General features: G+C 43.0%; 1 protein-coding gene across 5 annotated transcripts in view; it reads left to right on the top strand.

Annotated features, from left to right (window-relative positions):
- The first annotated feature begins 6 nt into the window (after positions 1 to 6).
- Positions 7 to 8,336, top strand: part of Ppp6r2 (protein phosphatase 6 regulatory subunit 2) — a 91,954-nt gene continuing 83,624 nt past the window's right edge. For all 5 annotated transcript variants that reach the window (XM_026782486.1, XM_026782485.1, XM_005354355.2 and 2 more), the window contains exon 1: positions 7 to 190. The gene's annotated coding sequence lies outside the window, so the exon portion shown is untranslated. The remainder of the gene's footprint in view (positions 191 to 8,336) is intronic.

Here is an 8,336-nt window from a genome sequence, read left to right as displayed (position 1 = left end):
GGCCCCGAGCCGGTCCCGAGCGGGTCCCGAGCCTCCCGCCGGCTGCGCCCGACTCCGAAGGCGCCGAGCCCGCGGGGCCGGGCCCATGTGCGTGCGGCCCTCTCCAGGCCGTCCGCACTTTACCTCTGCGAGAGTCCTGGCCTCCCTCGGGCCTTGGAGGAGCCGCCGCGACCCCCAGGCTGCGGGGCAGGTGAGTGCGGCCGCGCGCCCGCTGCTTCCTCGGGCCCGGGGAGAGGAGGGGGTCCCCCTCCCCCTTCTTCGTCAGTCCGCGTCCTGCTGTCACTCAGCACCTGCAGTCGGCGCCCAGTCAGTGGATCGGCGCCTTTGTCACCCTGCGCTTCGTCGGGGGGTCAGCGCCTCCGCCAGACTGCTCGCTTGTCAGCCAGTCAGCCAGCACTCTCCACTCCCGTCATTCATTCATTCATTCATTCATTCATTCTTCCCTCCCCATTCCCCCCGCTAACCCTTCCTGTCCGTCAGCCCCCTTCTCAGCTAACGTACCCTTTTGTGCCTGTCAGTGGTCGGCCAGTTTTCCCCGCTCTCAGAGCCGGTCTCAGCCTGTCAGGGGCCTCCTTGTCCACCTCCCAGCTGCCCACCTCATCCCCGTCAAGGCCCTTCCCCTCTGTTGACGCCTGTAAAGGTGTGACGGAGCTTGGATATAGGGTGGGGGGAGTCGTCAGTGTTCCCTCTCATTTAGACACCTTCCTCCTCATTGGCCTGCCGATAGTGACCTTTCCACCAGGGCCCCCCCCCCCCGCCACTCTCCTCCCCGCCAGTGCCCACTGCCAAGCCCTGACTTTGTTTTCGTCACCTATTTCCATCTCACTCTTCTTCCAGCCGTTCCCCAGTTGTCATCCGTCACCCACTGCCGTTCTGTCACTTTCCCTGGTGCGTCCCCACCTCCTCCCATCACCTCTTCCTTCTCCCATACTCTTCTCTAAGCTCCTTCCATTAGGGAACCTCTTTACCCTCTCGCTACTTAGGATCCTGGCGGGTTGTGGTGAAGGACTGCTTATTTTGCACCAGTTTATTGCTTGCACCTCTGTCTGTCACTTTTTCTAGTTCTCGCCTTGCTCCACAGTCTCTCCCCTCAGTTTGCCTCCATTCTCATCCACCTTGTCCACAGGCCATAATTCAGACTGTTAGACTTTCACTCACCGTCAACTATATCCTACTTGACCGTGCTGCTGACTTCTTAGTATTTCATCCCCACTCCCTTTTTTCTTTTTCCCGAGACAGGATTTCTCTGTGTAGCCCTGGCAGCCCTAGATTGCTCTGTAGATCAGCCTGGCCTCGAACTCAGAGATCTGCCTGCCTCTAACTGGGATTAAAAATTTTTTTTCCCCGCCGGGCGATGGTGGCGCAGGCCTTTAATCCCAGCACTCGGGAGGCAGAGGCAGGCGGATCTCTGTGAGTTCAAGACCAGCCTGGTCTACAGAGCTAGTTCCAGGACAGGCTCCAAAGCCACAGCAAAACCCTGTCTCGAAAACCAAAAAAAAAAAAAAAAAGTTTTTTTTTCCCACCAAGTCTGTTAATCTCTTGATGTCTTTTCCCTTCTGTGTCTTCCCACTGACTTCTCTAATTCTCATGTTAAGCTATAAGATCTTGAAGACCTAGGAGCCGGAGAGATGGTTCAGGGGTTAAGAGCGCTGACTGCTCTTCCAGAGGACCCAGGTTCAATTCCCAATTCCCACATGGCAGCTCACAACTGTCTATAACTCCAGTTCCAGGGGATTCAACACCTTCACACTTGCAGGCAAAACACCAGTCAGTGTTCATAACTTTAAGAAAAAAAGAAGCTAACTAGGTTAAGGGGGAGCTTAGTTTAGAAAGCCGGTTCTGGTCAGCCTTACAGACTCTGGTGAAGTGCTGGGTCTTGAGGTTTTACAAGTTTTGTCACATGAGTAGGGAGTGGAGTGTTGTGGTTTAAACCTCAGCAGTTGACTTAGGGCGGTATTTTGGAAGTAGAGCTGTTGGCACATAACAATTGAGAAGTGTGATGGAATGGGAGGGCTCAGAGTGACTTCTAGGCTTCTTGATTGAACAAATGGTTGGGCAATGGCATTGTTTAATTAAATGGGGAAGCTGGTAGTGGTAGATGTTAGAGAAGACAAGGCTTTCTTTGTCTGAAAGTAGTGGGAGACATCTTAAGAAGTCCAGGAGGAACATATCTTATGGAAAAATCTGGAGCCCAAAGGAGAGATAAGGCTGAGCATACAATTTTGAGCAGGGAGATAGTGTTTAAAGCTTTGGAAATAGCCATTTTCTTAGAGCACACAGCATAATGTTTGGGTATTTATACTGTTCTATTACATTTAATTTATTTTTTTGAGACAAGGTTTTTCTGTATAGCCCCAGCTGTTCTGGAACTTGCTATATAGAACCAGAACTAGCAGAGATGTACTTACTTCTGCCTCCCAAGTGCTAGGATTAAAGGCATATACCACCATGCCCAGCTCAACATTTAATTCATATGGGAATTTTTCATCTAGTCCTCAGGGTAACCATAGGCTATAGAGGCTATAATTTCCCTGCTTCAGAGATAGAGACTGAGGCAAGAGAATTGGGATTTGTACTGCAGGCAGTTTGGCTTTGCATCCCTTCTCTCTCTCTCTCTCTCTACGCAAAGGGTAATGTTTACAGCATTTAAACTAATAACAATGATGACCGATTGCAGTTATGTTCTACTATGCTTGGCAGGTCCAGACACCTTTTAAAGTATATTATCCATATCCTCTCATTTAATCTTTACAGTAATTGTTCTTTTTTTCAGCTCTTTTCTTTCTTTCTTTTTTAAAAAAAAATTTTTTTTGAGACAGGATCTAAATTTGCTCAGTGTGACCTCAAATGTTGCTGTGTAGATTGAGGGTGACCTTAAACTTCTGTTCCCCTTCCTCTATCTCCCAAGTGCGAGGATTGCAGGCTGTACCACATTGGCTAATTCATATAGTGCTTGGGATTAAACCCAGGGCTTCATGGATACTGTCAAGCATTCTATCAACTGAGCCATATCTCAGTACCTCCCTCCCCTTTTTTTTTAAAAGAAGGATTTCATGTAGTCCAGGCTGGCCTTGAATTTCTGATCCTCCGGCTTCACCCTCCTGTACTGGGATTACAGGCATATGCTACCATCTCTGGTCAGTAGTTACTTTTAATATTCCTGTCAATAGAGGAGGGCTATAGCGATGGCTCAGTGAGTAAGAACACTGTTGTGAATATAAGAGGACTCTAGTTCAGATCCCCAACATCTACATAAAAGCTGAGCTTAGCTTTGTGTTCCTGTAAACCAAAGGGTGCAGGTTGGAGGTAGGTGGATCCCAGGGGTTCTATGACCAGCCAGCTTCATCAGAACCTGAACCCAAAATCCAGTGATAGGCTGGTTGTGGTGTCACGCTGGTAGGATTTGCTGAAGGAGGCAGAGACAGGAGGATCACAAGTTCATGGCCAGCCTGGGCTACACATTAAAAAAAAAATTCAGTGATAAGCTTTCTGGTTCAGTGAGATACCCTATCTTAAAAAAAAATGGAGAATGATGGAAGACACCTAATATCCTCTTCTGGCCTCTGCACACTCCACACATGTAGATTCATATCACATACAAAGTAATCATATGAGAGTACTGAGACACAAAGTAAGTAACGTATCTGAGGTCAAAGCAAATAAATCAGAGAGTTCAGGTTCAACCCAAACCCTAGAGCCTGTGCCTTTCACTGTTTCATCCTAGGCAGTTTATACAAATGGATAATGCGACCTCTCAGGGTGTGTAGTATCCTCTCTCAAGGCAGTTGACATTTGTTTTGTTTTGTTTTTGTATGTGTGTGTCATTCTAAACAGTTTATTAACAGATAATTCGGGGGCTGGAAAGATGGCTCAGCGGTTAAGAGCACTGGCTGCTCTTCCAAAGGTTCCAAAGGTCCTGAGTTCAATTCCCAGCAACCACATGGTGGCTCACAACCATCTGTAATGAGATCTAGTTCCCTCTTCTGATTTACAGGCATACATGCAGGCAGGCAGAACACTGTATATATAACAAATAAACCTTTTAAAAAAAACCAGATAATTTGGTACATAAATATGTTTGAGAGAAAGAGATGTACATTTTATAGAACTGAGTTGCATAACACGGTGTTACACTGTCCCAGCACCCAGAGGTAGAGGTAGATAGATATGAGAGTTCAAGGAGCCTGGTCTAGATAGCAAGTTCCAGGATAGCCATGAGTTACATTCAGTCAGCCTTAGTTACTTTGGTAGTTTGAATGTAATTGGCTTGCCCCCCGTGATCCTATAATCTCATAGGGAGTGGCACTTTTAGGAGGTGTGGCTTTGTTAGAGTGGGTATGGCCTTGTTGGCGGAAGTGTGTGATTGTGGGGGCAGACTTTGAGGTTTTCTATGCTTAGAATACTCCCCAGTGTGTCAGTAGACTTCCTGTTGCCTCAGAGTCAAGATGGAGAACTCTCAGCTCCAGCACCACATTTGCCTGCATGCTGCCATGCTCCCATTCATAATCATATAAGAGTTGCTGTGATCATGGTGTCTTTTCACACCAATAGTAAACCTTAACTAAAGACCGTTACTTTCTGTTGCTGTGACAAAACAACATGACTAAGGCAGTTTATAAAGGAAATATTTAATTTGGGACTCCCAGTTCCAGTAGATTAGAGTTCATGTCTGTCATGGCATGGAACACGGCAGCAGGTAGGCAAACATGGCACTGGAGGAGTAGCTGAGAGCTGGTGTCATATAGGTATGTGAGCATAAGGTAGAGAGAGCTAACTGGGGATGCTATGGGCTTTTGAAACCTCAAAGCCCAAAGCCGGGTGGTGGTGGCGCACACCTTTTAATCCTGGCACTCGGGAGGCAGAGGCAGGCGGATCTCTGTGAGTTCAATGCCAGCCTGGTCTGTAAGAACTAGTTCCAGAACAGGCTCCAAAGCTACAGAGAAACCCAGTCTGGAGGGTGGGGGAAGGAAACCCTGTCATGAAAAACAAAACAAAAGGATACTTCACACATTGTCCTTTATCTTATTATTATTTTACATTTACTTATTTGTGTGGAGGTCAAAGGACAACTTGCTGGAGTTGGTTCTTTCCATCATGTGGGTTTCTGGAGTCAAACTCAGATCCTAAGCTATCTTGTTGGATCCCTGTGTCTTGTTTTGTTTTTTTTTTCCTTTTTAATTTACAATTTTTAAATAGTTATTTAAAAATTTTAAATTTTATGTGCATCAGTATTTTGCCTGCAATGCATATCTGTGTGAGGGTTATGTTTCCCCTGGAACTGGGGTAAGAGAATTGTGAGCTGCCATTTTGGTGCTGGGAATTGAATCTGGGTCTTCTGGAAAAACAGCCAGGCCTTTTAACTGCTGAACCATCTCTCCAGCCTTAATATTTATTTATTTATTTTGGTTTTTCGAGACAAGGTTTCTCTGTGTAACCCTAGCTGTTCTGGAACTAGCTTTGTAGACCAGACTGGCCTTAAACTCATAGAGATCCTCCTGTCTCTGCCTCCTAAGTGCTGGGACTAAAGGTGTGCCACCTCTGCCTGACTTTTTTTTCCAATTATTTTGGAAATTATGTTGTATCTATATATAACAAGCAGCCTTCATCCTTTTAGCTGTTTAGTCTTGTTTTTATTTTGCTTACAATATCGCATTTAAAATTATTGAGGGATATTTCATACCAGGGGAAATCTTACCTATATGAATTTAATGAGTGTTAACAAGTATGAACATTATTAGTGTTGATAGTCAAGGTGGCTCATATCTTTAATCCCAGCACTCAGGAGTCAGAAGCAGACAGATCTCTCTGAGTTTGAGGTCAGCCTAATCTATATAATGACTTCTAGGCCAGCCAGGGCTACACAATGAGATCCTGTCTCAAAAACAAACAAAAACTTAGTGTGGACATCTCTCACCTCAATTATAGAACATTTTTATCACCCTGGAATTTTTCTTGTGTTCCTTTCCAATCCTTAAAACCATCCTTTCAATCTTCAAGTAATGGATGTTCTTATTTTTGTCGCTATAGATTAGTTTCCTAGCTCCTTAGACTTTAAATGGAATTATAAAGTATATGCTTGCAGGGAATGACACACCTCTGGAATTTCAGTGACCTGAGACAGGAGAACTGTGAGACCACCCTGGGTTATGTATATGTATGTATATATATAGCAAGACCCTGTGTAAAAATACAAAACCGAAAAAACCCTTTCTACCCTAGCTTGTCTTGCTAGTTTTAGAATAAGCTCTCAGATTTATGTTATTATTTTTGCTGTGAGTTTGATTGGTGCTATATATAATCTATAGCTCAAATTCAGAGTTGAATTATTGAATCTTTTTATCTATGTGTTTAATTTTATTTCTCCATTTAGTTTTTTTTCTTTGCAATATTTTATGTTTTCACTGTAAAGGTTCATTTTCATTTGAATTATTCCGAGCTGTTTTGTCTTTTGATAGTATCATAAATGTTTTTATATTGTTTTTAATTATTTGTTGTTGTACAAACATATATTGGGTTATGTATAATGGTAACATATTCTTCAACATTGTGTAACTTATTAGTTCTCATAGTATAGCCCTTTGTATTTTCTACTTACATTATTATATCTGCAAATAAAGATAGTTTTACTTTTCCTTCCCAATTGGTATTCCCTGCTTTACTTTTCTTGATTGCATTGAATAGAAATCCCCAAACAGTGTTAAATAAAACTGATAATAATGGGCCTTCAATGGTTGAGAAAGTTGCCTTTGTTTCAATTTTGTGGAGTTAAAAATTATTATTTTTAATAAATAATAAATATTATTTATTATTATTGTGTGTATATAATATGTGCATGCCATGGTGTGTATGTGGGAGTCGAGGAAAACTTGCTGAAGTCAGTTCTTTCCTTCCACCTTTAAGTGGGCTCCCAAGATCAAGGTTATCTGCCTGTGCAGCAAGTGATTCACCTGCTAAGTGATCTTACTGGTCCCTGGAATGTTTTTATAATGAAAGAGTGTTGGATTTGCTCAAATGCTTTTTCTCCATCCATTTAGATGGTTATTTGATTTTCTTTGATTTGTGGTATGTTATATTGATTGATTTTTCAGATATTAAAAATAACTGCATTTTTGGAATAAATTATCTTTGGCATGATGTACGTTCTTTTTGTGTGTATGATTTGGTTTGCTAGTGTTTTGTTGAGGATCTTTGCAAATTTATGAAGGGATATTTATAAATGCCCAGTTTTCCATCTGTCTTCTTTTCTCTCTTCCCTCTTTTTCCTTTTCCCTCCCTCCTTTCCCTGTTTCCTTTTCTTCTTTCTGTGCTAGGATCAAACCTTATGTATGCTTGGCAGTGGTGTCTTGTAATTTTTGTTTTGTCCAAGATAGGGTTTCTCTGTGTAGCCCTGCTTGTTTTGGAACTCGATCTGTAGATCTGTAGATCAGGCTTGCCTTTAACTCAGAGCTCTGTCTGCCTCTGCCTCCCAAGTGCTGAGATTAAAGGCATGCATCACCACCTCCCCTGTGTTTTGTTTTGTTTTTTTTTTTCTGAAACAGGGTGTCACTTTGTAGTTCAGACTGGCATTGAACTAAATGATTCTCTTATCTCAGCCTTCCAAGTACTGGGATTAAAAGAATTGAGCCATCACTCTAGGCAAAATCCCATTTAAATAGCTGCATAATCATTTTTGGGAGTTTTGGAAATCGAACCTACGAACTTCTGTATGCTAGTCAGGTGCCCTTCCATTGATCTATATATTGTCAGCCAGTCTTTGGTTTTGGTTTGGTTTGGTTTGGTTTGATTTTGGAGACAGTCTCATTCTATAGCCCTGGCTGGCCTGAAATCACAAGGATGCTTCTGAGCCTCTGGAATTCAGAGTGCTGGGACTACAGGTGTGTAGGTGTGCCACTGTACCTGGCTTAGACGTCACCTCTTGAGGCAAGGAGCTGTGTTTCAGCTCATCACTATTATTATAAGAGTGGGAAACCACTTCCTAGAGAAAGAATAGGAATCTAGGCTATATTTAATGTTTCCTTGAGGTCTGTGGTCATTCATTTAGAATGAATGAAGCTCAAGCTGGATTTATTCATGGAAGTCTTCTCTGGCTACTGCTTACCCTATCATCCTCCCTGCTTGTGCTTAATGACAATATTAGTTTAAGATGTGTTATACTCGTTTATGCTGTGGAATATTTGTTTAAACAGGCAAAAATGTGTTGCATTCTGTTGACAGAGGTTTCTGTCCTGCCAGATCCTATAGCCATTTAGTCCCAAAGAAACACACAGAGGCTTACATTAATTATAAACTGGTTGGCCTATTAACTCAGACTTCTTATTAACTTTAGCCCGTGATTC

This window comes from Microtus ochrogaster, chromosome 15 (assembly GCF_000317375.1).
Source record: "Microtus ochrogaster isolate Prairie Vole_2 chromosome 15, MicOch1.0, whole genome shotgun sequence".
In the NCBI taxonomy this organism is placed as follows: domain Eukaryota; kingdom Metazoa; phylum Chordata; class Mammalia; order Rodentia; family Cricetidae; genus Microtus; species Microtus ochrogaster.
This window is presented reverse-complemented; position numbering and strand designations above follow the sequence as displayed.